The sequence below is a fragment of the Ascidiella aspersa genome, chromosome 2 (genome assembly GCF_963924565.1).
Source record: "Ascidiella aspersa chromosome 2, kaAscAspe10.2, whole genome shotgun sequence".
Lineage (NCBI taxonomy): Eukaryota > Metazoa > Chordata > Ascidiacea > Phlebobranchia > Ascidiidae > Ascidiella > Ascidiella aspersa.
Window position 1 is genome coordinate 36,433,383 of NC_139448.1, and position 14,430 is coordinate 36,447,812.

The following is a 14,430-nucleotide window of genomic DNA, read 5'->3' on the forward strand; positions in this document are numbered from 1 at the left end:
CTTTGTTTCTCTGTTCCGGTTATAAATTTCACAAAATCCTGAAATGTTGTTGATTATTTTTGTTTTTACAGGTGCTTGCATTACAACAACAAACCTTGTGAGACAAACAAGTGGAAATGGCCACACTTGGGCTACAAACTATGTGGGGCGTCTTTATAGTGGCTCCTTTCAAGATACAGCCACCAATAAAGTTGTGGGTTGGGTGATTTACTTCAATTCTGGTTATTTAATCGCACGAATCGCAATTCGTGCCAATGAATGTGGGGCGCCCTCAAGTGACAACCAGTCAAAGTTTAGTGCGAGTTGTTCGATAAGTGGAAATTGGGTTTCACTTTCCATCAGTGCAACTTCTCCACTGACAACTGAAATCGTTAAACTTGAAGTTATTGCGCCTGGAACATCGTGCGTCGATCTAACTACGTTGTCTCTGTGCAAGGTAGAGGTTTTGTTTTATGTTGCATGTTTCTACGTTGACAATTATTGTGACAAAGTTTAGTTGTAAATAAAACAATTAAAATATATAGTTAAACTGATTTTAAAATAAAAAGATTAATTTACACAACAAAAATATCAAAGGCCTTGGATTATTTATTTGCACCATTTTGATAATTTCTGTTTTTAAGAATATTCCAAACTTTGATAAACTTGATAATAAATGTCAAAATGGGTCAAGTAAATCAACATCATCCTAATCAAGACATTTTGATGTACACTTATGTTTCATTCAGTTAATTAGATCAATTTAAACTTCACTTATGCAAGGTGAAGCATTCCTTATTATCCGCTGTTTGTTTAGATTGTGGAATGTGGGAGTCCAGGTCTTACTGGTGTGGAACCACCGCCAGCAAATAGTGTTTTCGGCGACTCACACTCTTTTAGCTGCAAACCACAGCAGTGAAGCTGTGAATGCTACTTTCAAAGCTGATGCAACATGGAGTTTAACAAACGTCACTTTATGCTCGCTGAAAGGTTAGATTTACAAAAATAGATTTATTTTTTTTGTTCTGGTTTACTTTTGTTCAGATAAAGGCGTGTAAGAAATATTTTGACCAAAATTTCAGATATTGGCAAACTAATAACAAGTGGGTCTTCAATTTTAAGAACTCATTTATCATTTAATTTTGATCATTTAAACACATTGACCAGCTTGTCACATTTCAAAAACTTTTCGGTCTAATATTTACATAAAAAAGGGTAAGGGATCAACTTGGAGTTCATCAAACGTTACTTTGTGCTCAGTGAAAGGTTTGATTTGTAAAAACAATAATTTACAAGTCAAAGGCTAAATCCTACCCGCCAGTTTGTATATTATAAAGCTGTGGTGTGCCAAATCATCATTATAATGCAATTTTAATTTGTAAAAATGATAGATTGTAGGTCAATGTGTTTCCATGCGAATAATATTGTAATATTGCAAATTCTTAAACCCCACTTTGTTGCTCTTTTTATGTTGTATTTGTGATGTTGTTGTTTGTCACCATTATATATTGTTGATTTTTCCTGACACTTTTATATTTTAGAGGATTAATGGGATATACATGTAATAAAATGAATATTTTTTAGTTAAAGGATTCTGAATCTATCCAAATCCCACCCAAGTTGTTGGTGGACTAGTGCACTTTGACATTGATTTTTCAAAGACCAACTTCCAAATCTACTTTACAATCGATGGAGATGTAAGTTTTAACAACTTTATTAAATGATTCTCTTATTAAAAGGTTACAATTTCGGTTAAATGTATTCCACTTATTGAAGAAAGGTTGGTTTCTGATTTAAACAGCTATTTTTTTTATTTTGTCCTAATTTGTTTCAAAACATTCTGATACCCTTGTCAGGACATTGTTAGAGCTACAAAAATATATTTTGTTATGACTATTTTGGTATTGAAACATGTGCTTGCATTCTGATTCAGTAAATGTAAGACCCTGATATTTTCAGTTCAAATCTAACTTCTAATATTGAACATTTGCAAAATCAGAGTACAATGTTTATATAGTTGAGTCCGACGTTGCAGCGTAGTGTTTCATATTTTTATTACTTTTAATGCACGTGCAGTTCCATAATGTGCAATCTACCTAGCGTTGCTGGCGCTAAGCTACCTTCTAAAACTCTCCTTATTGACAATGAACTTAGGGTGATTCTAATCAGACTCAAGTTGTTTCTTAACACCAGGACTGCGAGTCAATTAAACAAAAACAGAGTCTGACTCTTCAGCCTGAGATTCACCTCTACAGCCTGATAAAACTACTTCTGTAACTAAAATAAGGTGGATGCTGTATATACAACAATCCTTTCATGGGGCTGTCATATAACTCACTCGCTAAAATATGTGATTTGAAAATATTCTTCACAGTTTGTGTCCTTATTAGTTCTGAATTTACATTGTATGTACACGTCCGACTCAGAACTCAGGTAGTCTTATTTGAATTCAAAGCCCGTCCCTAGCAAAATAAGCATACTAAAATAAATTGTAGCATATTTGTGTAAAAAATGGGTAATTGGCTTTTTCAAATAACCGTAAAATAAACAAAATGCAATCCTTGCTGAATCCCTTTTTGTAGTCAGCGTTGATTCTACACTTAAACTTTTAGATTGCTATCACATGTCTCTACAATGTTTCCTCCACATGTGAATGCACTCAACAGATTGGAAGCATTTACAACAACAGAACATATAGGTTGGTTTGGTTTGACGGTATCCATGAAATTGCAGCATAGTGTTTTAATTTCCCACATTTTTACTAAAATAAAATCTAGATGAATTAAAAAAAAATATGGATTTGTTATATTCACTCATAAGATAAACAATTAAACTTAATTGACAGAACTCAGTTGAACTTATGTAAATTAGTTTACCCAACCGACGGAGACAACCTGGTCCACAAAAGAATAAATGTTCTTTCATTTTTCAGCGCTTGTTTGATTGGTAGCTACTTCGTACGCAATTACATTAGATTGGAGCCGCTCATTTTAAAGGATAAAAATATTTCTGTCACAACGACTGATGGTTTAGGCCTTAAAATTTCAATTATGATGTACGATGTAAGTTTTTTTTTCTTTATTTAACATTTTATAGCCTTTGTGGATTAAAAAAATACAACTGAGTATTTATAACAACTTATAAACCACATTGATAAGATATTTATGTATTATACAGCTATACCAACATATGGATTATACAGCTATACCAACACAAATATATTCCTAAAAAAATAAATTCGTCCATAAATCTACTCTCAAGTTTTTTTATGTACTTCTTGATTTTTTGTTTTTTAGTTGTTCAGCTGATTAAAAAAGGATCAATAATAAAATAAAATTACGATTTTAGTTAAGTGCTATCATGTCATTTGAAAGATGGGTGACTGTTTTTGACTGTGGCAAAAAATCCAATCTTTTAATTCAGATATGTGACATTGGATGGAGTTATCCAGGATGTTCCAGCCAACAAGGGACATGGGAGCAGTCACAAATTTACATGCAAAAGTGGATATACTGGCATGAACCTACAGCCATACTGCGATTATGATGCTCAGTGGTGGCGAACACCTTTGTGTATATTTGGTAAGAAAATAATTCCTCCTTGTTTAAACAGCTTTTTTATAAACAAACACAGAATGTTGTTAGCATAAAATGTAACTAAGTGACTTTTTATTATTGGTTCTTGTGGAGCCATAAGCAGCTAGATTAGGGTGATGCATACACTAAGTGACTAAGAGTGTTTGAAGTAGATTTGACCTTATTCAGTCACACATTTTATTAATATTAAACTGGAAAGTCTTGGATTGTTGCTTTTGTTGCATTATATTTTATTTACAACAATTCTCCCTAAAGTGTAGTTGTAGGTGAATGACACTTTATTTATTTTCAGTTAAAATCCCCCTAACTCTTGAAACTTCACCAAATGGATTCTTACCAGAAAGCAACATAACTGCATCAATATCACTTGTGAGTTGTGACCAATTCTACAGCTTTCCGCTTCAAATGGTTTATTTCCAAACATGTAAGCATGATTCATGCGTCTTTGTATTTTAATTTTCTTCTTTAATATTATTATTTTAATTATGTTTACTTTTCGCCACTGTTTTAACATAATCTTACTTTTTTTATACTTTACTTTGTCTTTTAATTGTGCAATAATAATAGAAAATAAGTTTACTGTTTGAACTTTATTATTTTTAATTTCATGCTACAAATTTGAATATTTTAATTTGAAGCATTGTGAGAAACGTTAGCTCAGTTGATTTATCGATGAGATTCCAAACCAACGTACTTCTGCTTCGTACAACATTAGTCTTCAAGATTATTATGATTCATCTGCGTCTGGGCTATTTGGAATTTTCAACTGCAAGTGCGATATTTGTTCATATGTTTTTTTACAGAGTAATTATTTATCTTAGTTATCTGTTTAACACGAACTTACAGTTCTTGATTTGTCCTAAATTTATTTACAATTATTTCCATATTTAAGGTCCTAATGATGCTCTAAATCAAAAAAATAAGTACATCACTGCCCAAATTCTTGTTTGTTAAAATAGACTAAACATAAGTAATATTCTCAATGTTGTTTCCAATCTATTTAGTTTCAAATGATTTGCAGAACTCAAAACTAGGCCATTTACCGCATTTAGATAACCCTACAGAATAATTTTACATAAATGCTTTGCATTGTATGTACAATGTACACGCAAGCCACTTGAGTTTTGAAAGGTCCACATTGTGTACAAAGGAATCAAATCCCTTTTTCACAAAGTATCAATCTTGTTGTGTGTTATAAGGATGTGGAAATCTGAGCCAAGCTGGTGTGTCAGCAGCCCCAGCAAACAGTGGGTTTGGAGCGAGCCACACATTCACCTGCACCACTGGCTACACAGGGACAGCTACCGGGCTCTCAACCTGCCAAGCTGATGGTACTTGGAGCTTGGAGGGAATACCGAGCTGTGTTACAACATAAGGTGGGCTGAACATTACACGCTAAACAATATTGCTTTATTTCGGAACTACAAAATGTTTTTTTCACTTTACTTACACCAGCGGCACCAAAAAAGTCTAATGTCACCTATACTATGCATTAAGCTATTTTATGTGTGCGTCTTTGTGTTGCGATTTATTTGCTGGATTTTTTTAGAAATCTTTTATCTCTTTAATGCTACCTTTTCCGGTTTATTGCTTTGCTTCCTTTTGTTGGTTATGGCACAAATGTTCATAGTAACATGTATGAATACTATACGATACACATACCTAGTCTTTATTAAAAAAGTACATTTACAATATTCAACCGTAATACCGGAAAATATCTATCACACAGATCAAGAGTTTGTTGTTAATACGTTTTTTGTCATTCTATAAGTTTGCACAATCTCTACTAGGTCTTTATAATAGAGTTAGCATTTTCGAACTGGTAAAATCCCAGGATTCATCCATGACTTTTTGAATAACTTTCTAATTGTCCACTAAACTGAATTGGTAAAAGTTGAAATTTTTTCACATGCTTGTCTCTAAAATTCTTGACATTTTTGGAAAATCCGTACGTATGGCGGCTCTTGTTTAAAATAGTAACAATCAATTAAAACCAGGCCAACATCCCCTTTTAAGTAAGCACGTTCATCCAATTCAACGGCAGAAGTTAAGCGAAATAAAGCAAGGAAAGCGAATATATTGAAATTCATCTTTTTCAACGTGTTTTACTTTCAACTCTAAAATCAAATTTGTTTTTCTTCTTGTTTTATGACATTTGTTTAACCTTTATGGCCGCCTGAAGATATAAAAGTAAGTAAAAAAAGTAATAAAAGCAAAAAAAAATAGTTTTAAAATCAACTTTAAACTGTTTTAACGGCCTTTGTGAGCGGCACAATATTTTCTGCAGTATTTTGTTAATGCTTGTTTGTTCGATATTCTTGAGTTCAGATATTTTTATTTGTCTTAACGACCTTGTTTGTACTTTGTTGAGGCTTATTATTTGACTTTTGACTTTACCGCTTGAAATATCGTTCACATTATGTATTCGACGTTTTTATATTGCGATTGTGTTTGATTTCGATTACACCGTTATATGGTGGTACTATTTAAATGTTTGAAACTTCGTTGTATTAAAATTGAAGTAATAAATGTATTTACGTCATCAAAGCAACGTTGAGGCAATTTTGTCTGCTCAATAACAACACATTCCTGTAAATTTGTTCTTAACTGTTGCAGTCTCCGTAGTAAAGCAAATTGATACATAAAACCAAGCAACAGTGCTACGGTTGGGTTAGGGTTAGGGCATTGTTCACCGCTGCTTGGATTTATGACACTTTGCGAGTTGCAACGATAATAGCTCACTTACACAGTACACCATCGAAACAATAAGCTCTATGCATTCGACCACTAACGCAAGCATGTGTTTATACGGTTAACTAACATCTATCATTGACTAGCTTATCAACAACTGAAACATACAACCGCAGAGCCAAACGGATTGCTTTGACTTGTCGTAATCGTGAAGTTGACTCTTTACCCTTCGATCGACCTGACTTCATTTGTTAAGGTTTTGTCTTTTGATTATTAGCTACCGCAAACATATCTGTGTTTGTGGAATAACAACAGAACTGCAAACCATACGGGAATAGCGTAGGATCCAGGGTCCCGTACTAACAGCCAGCATTAATTCAGTGAGTCACATTTTGTTAGTTGTTGGTTCCCAATTCATTTCAACACACAACTTAGGGTCAAGCGTTTTTAGATGACATTTTTACATTTCTGTACAATTTAACCTTATGCTTATTGACTTTTTATTTTGTCAGCGTTTCTCAAAGCAAGCCGCCTTTGCTCGATAGAGGCGACAAAGATCTGGCGTAGTTTAAATTTTTGGTTTCTGAAAAAAAAAATCCGAAAAAACAAAAAAGGATTTGGCCACAAGGGTATGAAAGAAACGCCGTATAAAAATTGTTCATTTAACATGATCAAAAATTACCTGTGTTGTGGAAAACAATTTAAGGAATTAAAGTTTAAAAATTAGTAAAAGTGCTTAAGATTTTTTAAAATGAATTATTTTTGATATCACAGTTCCATAAGCTTAAAATGGTCTGGTTTTAGTTCCGAAAAATTCATCCTTTTGAGGTTCAACACCCTGAAAAAGGTCACATTTGAACGTAATAATTAAACCAAATGTGCCCGTTTGATTATACTTATGACGTTGGTTGAGGATTGCGTATTTATTATTCAACATACGGGTTATCGGAGTAAAATACAAAGTGTCGAGTGTTGTTATCCAAAATTCAAAAAAGAGACGCATGCGAACATTTTTTGCATAATGTGCGCAAAAACTGTGCGCACATTGTAAAATGCCTTCAAAATGTGCGAACATTTGTAAGTTAAAGTTTAAAGTTAGAGTTGCATTACCTATCTCAAAAAACTGCGCACATTCGGAAATCCCTAACACTAACTCTTTTAACTCTACTTTAACTCTCGAAACTCTAACTCTAAACTTTAACCTCTAACTCTAAAAATGTGAAAAAATGTGCGCACATTTTTAAAAAACAGTGCGCACATTTTTACGTACATTGTGCAAAACAACGTCCCGTTCCCTGTTGCGCACAAAGTACGTTCTCTTAAATACTAGCTTTGCCGCAGGAATTCTTAGTTTGTTGTATTGAATTCGATCTTAATCGTACAGACACGTTATATTAACGGTGTACAAGGATAAAATTTAACACGGAATGGAATGCAAGTCGTTCCAGTAATGCTTTGTTTTGTGGAAAATTCTGTTACGAGAAAAACAAAACATTTTGAAACTTATAACTATACCGCAACTGGTTAAACGCAAACCTGAGGTTAAGTTTTCAGGAAACCGGAGCTTATGGTTTGACGTCGTGCGTAGAGATCTTGGTATAAGAGCGTTCAAGGAGGTTGCGACACGTTTACAGCGAACTTATATTTTTCCAGTATGATTTTCAGGCTTACTATCACCACTGGTTTGAAGCAGTTAACATAAAACACGATAGACGATAACTATTAGAAAGTTTGGTGAAACAATAATGCAAAATCCTCTAAACACAAAAGAAAGCTGAATTGGTTCCTCGTAATTAAGCGGTAGTTATTTTGCGCTTTTTGTGTATTTGGCGATACGTATATAGTCTTCGATTAATATATTTCGTTGGAAAACAGTGAATGGGTCGATTCAAAGACCAATATCATTCAGATGAGAGGTGTTTAAACTTGCATTTCTGCCATTTTCAGCTCTTTTTGCAACACGTATAATATAATGGAAAAAAATGACTTTTGTGGTAAACAGATGTAAACAAATATGAAAAATACCAAGAAAGCGCAGTTTCACTGAATCATTTCGATATGCAATAAAATCTAGCGACCTGAGAATGCACTTTGAAATGCTGGTACATGTGTTTAGTTTTTATAAACCGTCGTTTTAAACTAGACAAATACCGACAACGGCTTAGCAAGCCATTTATTTCATAAATAGCTACGGCCATCCTGATAATTGCGATAATTGAACGATATTTTGTCTCTGATATCTCGCCGAAGGTGCACTTTTGCGCAGCCCTGCTTCAAACTTCGCAGTCTGTTAATAATTTTGAAAGACTGTATAAGTGACTTTAGCTGTAAATATTTTGCAACAAAAGGTAATTATTAAAAGTAAGTTGTTTTTGTGACTTAAAAGTTCTAAAATAATAAAAACCTAACGTTGGGAGCCTAACACTTTTTCAGATTTTAACATTATCAGCTAAGTCTTAATGTTCCGACAGCGCTAACGTCATGCTTATAAGCTCGCCAAGTTGTCAGCCTCTGTGAAACAAGCCGCCGTTGTTCGCTAGAGGCGACAGAGAGTTGAATGTGATTTGAAGTTCCTCGTAATTGTTGCGCTGCAGCTTTTCAGACAGCGCTAAAACTGCTCGCCAAGTTGTCAGCCTCTCGTTAAGCAAGCCGCCGTTGTTCGCTAGAGGCGACAGAGAGTTGAATGAGATTTGAAGTTCCTCGTAATTGTTGCGCTGCAGCTTTTCAGACAGCGCTAAAACTGCTCGCCAAGTTGTCAGCTTCTGTGAAGCAAGCCGCCGTTGTTCGCTAGAGGCGACAAAGAGTTGAATGAGATTTGAAGTTCCTCGTAATTGTTGCGCTGCAGCTTTTCAGACAGCGCTAAAACTGCTCGCCAAGTTGTCAGCCTCTGTGAAACAAGCCGCCGTTGTTCGCTAGAGGCGACAGAGAGTTGAATGTGATTTGAAGTTCCTCGTAATTGTTGCGCTGCAGCTTTTCACACAGCGCTAAAACTGCTCGCCAAGTTGTCAGCCTCTCGTTAAGCAAGCCGCCGTTGTTCGCTAGAGGCGACAGAGAGTTGAATGTGATTTGAAGTTCCTCGTAATGGTTGCGCTGCAGCTTTTCAGACAGCGCTAAAACTGCTCGCCTAGTTGTCAGCCTCTCGTTAAGCAAGCCGCCGTTGTTCGCTAGAGGCGACAGAGAGTTGAATGTGATTTAAAGTTCCTCGTAATTGTTGCGCTGCAGCTTTTCAGACAGCGCTAAAACGGCTCGCCAAGTTGTCAGCCTCTCGTAAAGCAAGCCGCCGTCAAAGTTTCCGAAGCTACATACTTGGCCACAAGAGGCGCAACTGAGCGTAATTGTGGTTCGCGAATTTAAAAACTGCCCGAAATATCAGCAGCTTTATGGTTTTGCTGTTTGTTGCTTTTTGTATTCTATGGTAAATGTGCCATGCGCAAATTCCCTTTGTTTTCATGCAAGCGTTGTTCTTTGCTGTAGTGGCCAAAAATTTCTGTTGTATTACTGAATTTTAATTTGTTTTCAAATTTTTGTCCAAGTCTTAACTGTGTGCCTTCAAATGTATTCTAATGATATTGCGATGAGGGAGCTGACTTTGATGACCTAACGGTCTTTCGCCGCTTCCTGGGAATCTATTACCGTAACAATAAACATATCTATTTACCTGGGTTAGAATCTCCCTGCTTTTTAAATTTCGTATTAAAGTGCCTTTTTTAATGTTTTGATAAATAGGGTTTCAAAGTGGGCGCAAAGGTTTCTCAATCACGTACAACTCTTGCAAAAAATACCCAATAACCACATATTTTGACAAAAACGTGGCAATGTAATATTCCCAACAACAAATTTAAGCGATTACTGTTTGTTTACCAAGTGCTATAATTTAACTTTTCAATGAACTTGTAAAAAAACAGGAATAGGGAGAAAATTAAAACGAATTCAAAACAAATACGGTCAGTAATGTTTTGCCACATAAGGTGTAGGCTTATCTTTTATTGCAGTAAAATAGTGCCATGGTTACGATCAAACCTATTTATAGGGATTTTTTGCAGGTTATTTCATATTGAAAGTTTATTTTGGGTTCAATTATAAGTTGGAACTCTCATTGCGATGACGAGCGTTCCGGTCTGCTGGTCGAAGCGCTGGTCTGCGCAGACCGCTAGTACGCAGATGACGATCCCGCTATGTTAAATAAAATTCCCCTGAAATTTATTTTCTTAAGATGTGTTCTATATCCGTAGGCCTACACTTAAAAAAAATTACCCATTAGAACAGACAAGCTTTAATCTATTATATCTACCTCGTTATTTATTTAAATTTGTTCAATATACCAAAAAAACTGCTTTTTTGAATACAAAACTATCTTTTGGAACTTTAAAAAGTCCCTCAAATGAAAAATAATTATCCCAGATTGAGAACCTATACCTCGTATAGTAGTAGGCCTTTCAGTGATGGGCAAATGTACAGTGAACAGTACTTTTGTTTGCTTCTTTCACAGAGCACAGAAAAATACGTTATATCTTTATCATTACCAAAATATTATTTATCGCAATTGTACACACCTTTGTATGAATATTTCAAAATATTGTCTAATTATAATAATTAGGTTTTGTGAAGTATGCTACGAGGTAACTCTCCGCATCACCAATAGGCCTACTGAATAATATAAACTCAATAGGGACGGCTGTTTTGTTGTTTGGCGACTCAGACTTGGTCTAAACGAACTTTCACCCTAACATTTTGGAACACACAAAAAGACCTATAAAGCAACAATACATAAAGCAGAAAATCTATAAAACCATGGAATTTACACCAACGACATAATAAAGAAAAATACGCAATAATATCACAGAATAAGATCGAAATCGTCTGAATAAGTATTAAACCTGTCGAAATACTTCCTAAATTAATCAGAATAAGGCCTAAATGGCCAAAGCAAAACAACGCATGAAACTGTACTTAGAGGGTATGGGATAATTGGGGGCCGTTGGTCTGGCATCGGCCGTTTTGGTTTCGATATTGGGACGCCCTAGTTGGACCGGCGCTTTTCGGGCGCTGCTGTTTTGGCACCGGTTTGGGGGCCTGTTTGTGGTTATAGGCAGGGCTGGGGAGCCGGAGCTGGAGCCCGGAGCTAAGCATTTTCTCTGGAGCCATAACCGGAGTCGTTGTTATTATTTTTGTGAAGCTGGAGCCGGAGCCGGAGCCACTTTTATTATTTTTGTGGAGCTGGAGCCATTTTTCAATTTGTGTTGCTAAAGCTAAGAATTTATATTTTGTTCCATCTCCAACGTTAGTTAGCCAAAAGCAATTTTTAAAACTTGCCATTAAATAAGTGACTGATGGCACCGGAGCTGGAGCCGGAGCCAAAGGATATGAGTTTTACTACTCTGGAGCCGCAGAGCTGGAGCCGGAGCTAATGCTGTTTTACGGTGGCTCCCCAGCCCTGGTTATTGGTGGGTAAAGGGTGGGGTTATAAAGTGGGTTTCGGTTGAGGACATTAGGGGAGTTAGTGATGTACTTAGGGGTGAGATTTGGGGTTAGTTAAAGTGTTGTTTAGGCCTGATTCTGGCCATTTTGGAATAATTCTTTAAAGCCCATACAAAAGTACGGTGTATTTTATAAACGTTCCAAATTAATCTTAATATATCTTCTGGAGGTCGTATTGGACGTACAATGAATATATCAAGCCTATACAGAAGTACGTAGCATCTCGTGATCCTGTTTGGAATAATTCATTTGATCGTTTTCCACATCATTAGTTGTTACCTTACTTGCGAAACTTTCCGATTAAAATGAAAAAACAAATTTGTTTTGATTTTCGCCGCAAGTCCCAAGAAAAGTTAATTTGAGACTTTTCATGATGCGTTAACTTTCACCAATGAAATTACCATGTAACTTTTCTGTTAATTCTAAACCAAACTAATTAAAAAAGAATTCAAAAACCTAAACCGAGATTGTCAAAGAAAGTCTCAACCAATTTCGATTTGTTTTCGATGTTATTGCGAGCTTAACAATCGACATAATCGGGAGTTTCGCGAAATATAAACAAAGGCGGTTCGTATGGTTTACCCGGAAAGTCACCAAGACCATGTCCAGCTAGTTTTGCCCAAGCTAGTTTTGTATTATAACTGGATTGTACGCTATGGCGTGTGGATGGATATGGATGGCTGCACTTGGCGGCTGACTTACTAGGAAACGCTGCGAAGGTTTTTTAGCCGGAGACTGCGCAAACCAACCGTCGTCGTTAACACACTGTTCGATAGCACTTACAACAGCAGGATCGAGTCACAAACTAGTCTGCGACAATAGATCAACAGCTCATGTTACCTTTTTGAAAAAAATGAGATATAAAAGGTTACTCAATCCACTCTAATTATGCACACTAGACCTGTACACAGTAACGAATTCTATTATGGTTCTCACAATGTTAATACACGATTGGTGTATTTTGATTTACCAACACATCACCCTGAATATTAATACTTTAACACTTAACACTTGGATAGAAAAAGTTACTATCTCCGCCTTTTTTCGTGCGACTTTCTAAACTTGGTGATTTTGTAAACCGGTATCACTTTAAAACATCGCCATTCTCTCACTCTTAACATTTGTAAAACCATGGCATTTTTTTATTCCGGTTCCTCTGAACAGTTTTTGTTGACGAAAAACTTTGATTGTGTGTGTGTGTGCCTGTGGCATAATTGTCCAGTTACTTAAACGCCCTGTCCACTTTGCTGCCTTTAATAAATACTGCACAGCAGTTTGCCTCTACATAATCAATAAAACAAGTTGTTTGACTTTTGTTACTGTGATGTGTTTTTATGTCTACTGTCTTGTCAAACAAGAATAGGCTTGCAATTGTAAAGTGAGTTTTAACCAATGAAAACGAATTTAAAACAAACTACGGTCAGTAATGATTGACATTAACTTGGTGTTTCGCCAAACTCACATGTTAAACTTTGGTTTATTTTAATGAAGTGAAAAGCAAAATATGTGAATAAAGATAGTTAAACGGTTACAGTATGGTAACAGTATACGTACAAATAAAGAAGGTGAATGTGGCGATCATTATAACAAGGAAGGTGAATACATATGCTGTTTCTACAAGGCATAGTATATTAAAAATAAGTTCTTCTGGTATATATTTGTTAAACCAACGTTTCGGCTTACTATTCGGTAAGCCTTCTTCAGGGAATGACAAACAAGGCCAACAGGACGGGTTTACCAATAGTGTAAGATGTTTTCCTTTCGCTATAGTTCCATGTTTCGTTTTTTCGCGCGCATAATGGCGCCACGCATCGCATAGGCACAATCACTTGAGCGCGGTAGTGCGCGCCTTTCACGTAAAGAATGTATTTCAGATCAGGCGTCACGCATCACATAGGCACAATCACTTAAGCGCGGTAGTGCGCGCCTTTCACGTAAAGAATGTATTTCAGATCCGGTTGTTCAGTCATCAGATGCGATGGAAAGAGAATTTTAGGATATTTGAGATAAGCTTGTGTCAGGTTGTGTAGTCTGTCTTTTATAAAGTAATAGAAAAAGTGAACAGCCAGCGTGTTATTTTGCAAAAGACGTCCAGTCTATTTTTAGTTTTTACAAGGGAAGTGTAAATGTTTCAGATAGTAACGAGTATGGCGTGAATGTTATATTTTTAAATAGGGTGGCTTTCACGGAATTTTGTTTAACTGGAATTACACGCATTACAAAATATCCATATGACGAATCTCAAATCTATTTTTTAAACTGTTATTTTGCTAACTTGGCATGACGCGATAACTTGGCATGACGCCAGACAAAAAAATTGTTTGCCAAATAAATAGGAAACTTGGTTAATTATCAGGAAAAACTACATACTATTTTCGTAAAAAATATACACCGAAATTTGGGTCAAAATTTACCGATACCGATATATCTTTTTTTTAATATCGAAGTTTTTTTTATTTATTTTGTCACACCAAGAGCCACCACTATCTAACCTCTGAAGTATTAGCGAATGTCAACCCTTGACATCAACAAATTTATAAACACACGTTTACAACCTTAAAAGTAAAAACTAATATTTTTAAGAAGGGTCTAAGTTCATAAAGCCTCATGATTGAATTTATGTCATACGTGACGCAGTTCGTTACTGGACCAAGCCTTGTTTATTTTATATAACCCTCTAGCGTCA

At 35.6% G+C, this 14,430-nt stretch overlaps 1 long non-coding RNA gene across 1 annotated transcript; it reads left to right on the plus strand.

Annotated features, from left to right (window-relative positions):
• Positions 1-2,555: 2,555 nt before the first annotated feature.
• On the plus strand, positions 2,556-6,107 carry LOC146165546 (uncharacterized). Its single transcript, XR_014494542.1, has 6 exons — positions 2,556-2,677; positions 2,912-3,041; positions 3,403-3,560; positions 3,868-3,999; positions 4,214-4,347; positions 4,775-6,107. It is a non-coding gene; the product is annotated as an uncharacterized LOC146165546 (long non-coding RNA).
• Positions 6,108-14,430: the final 8,323 nt, after the last annotated feature.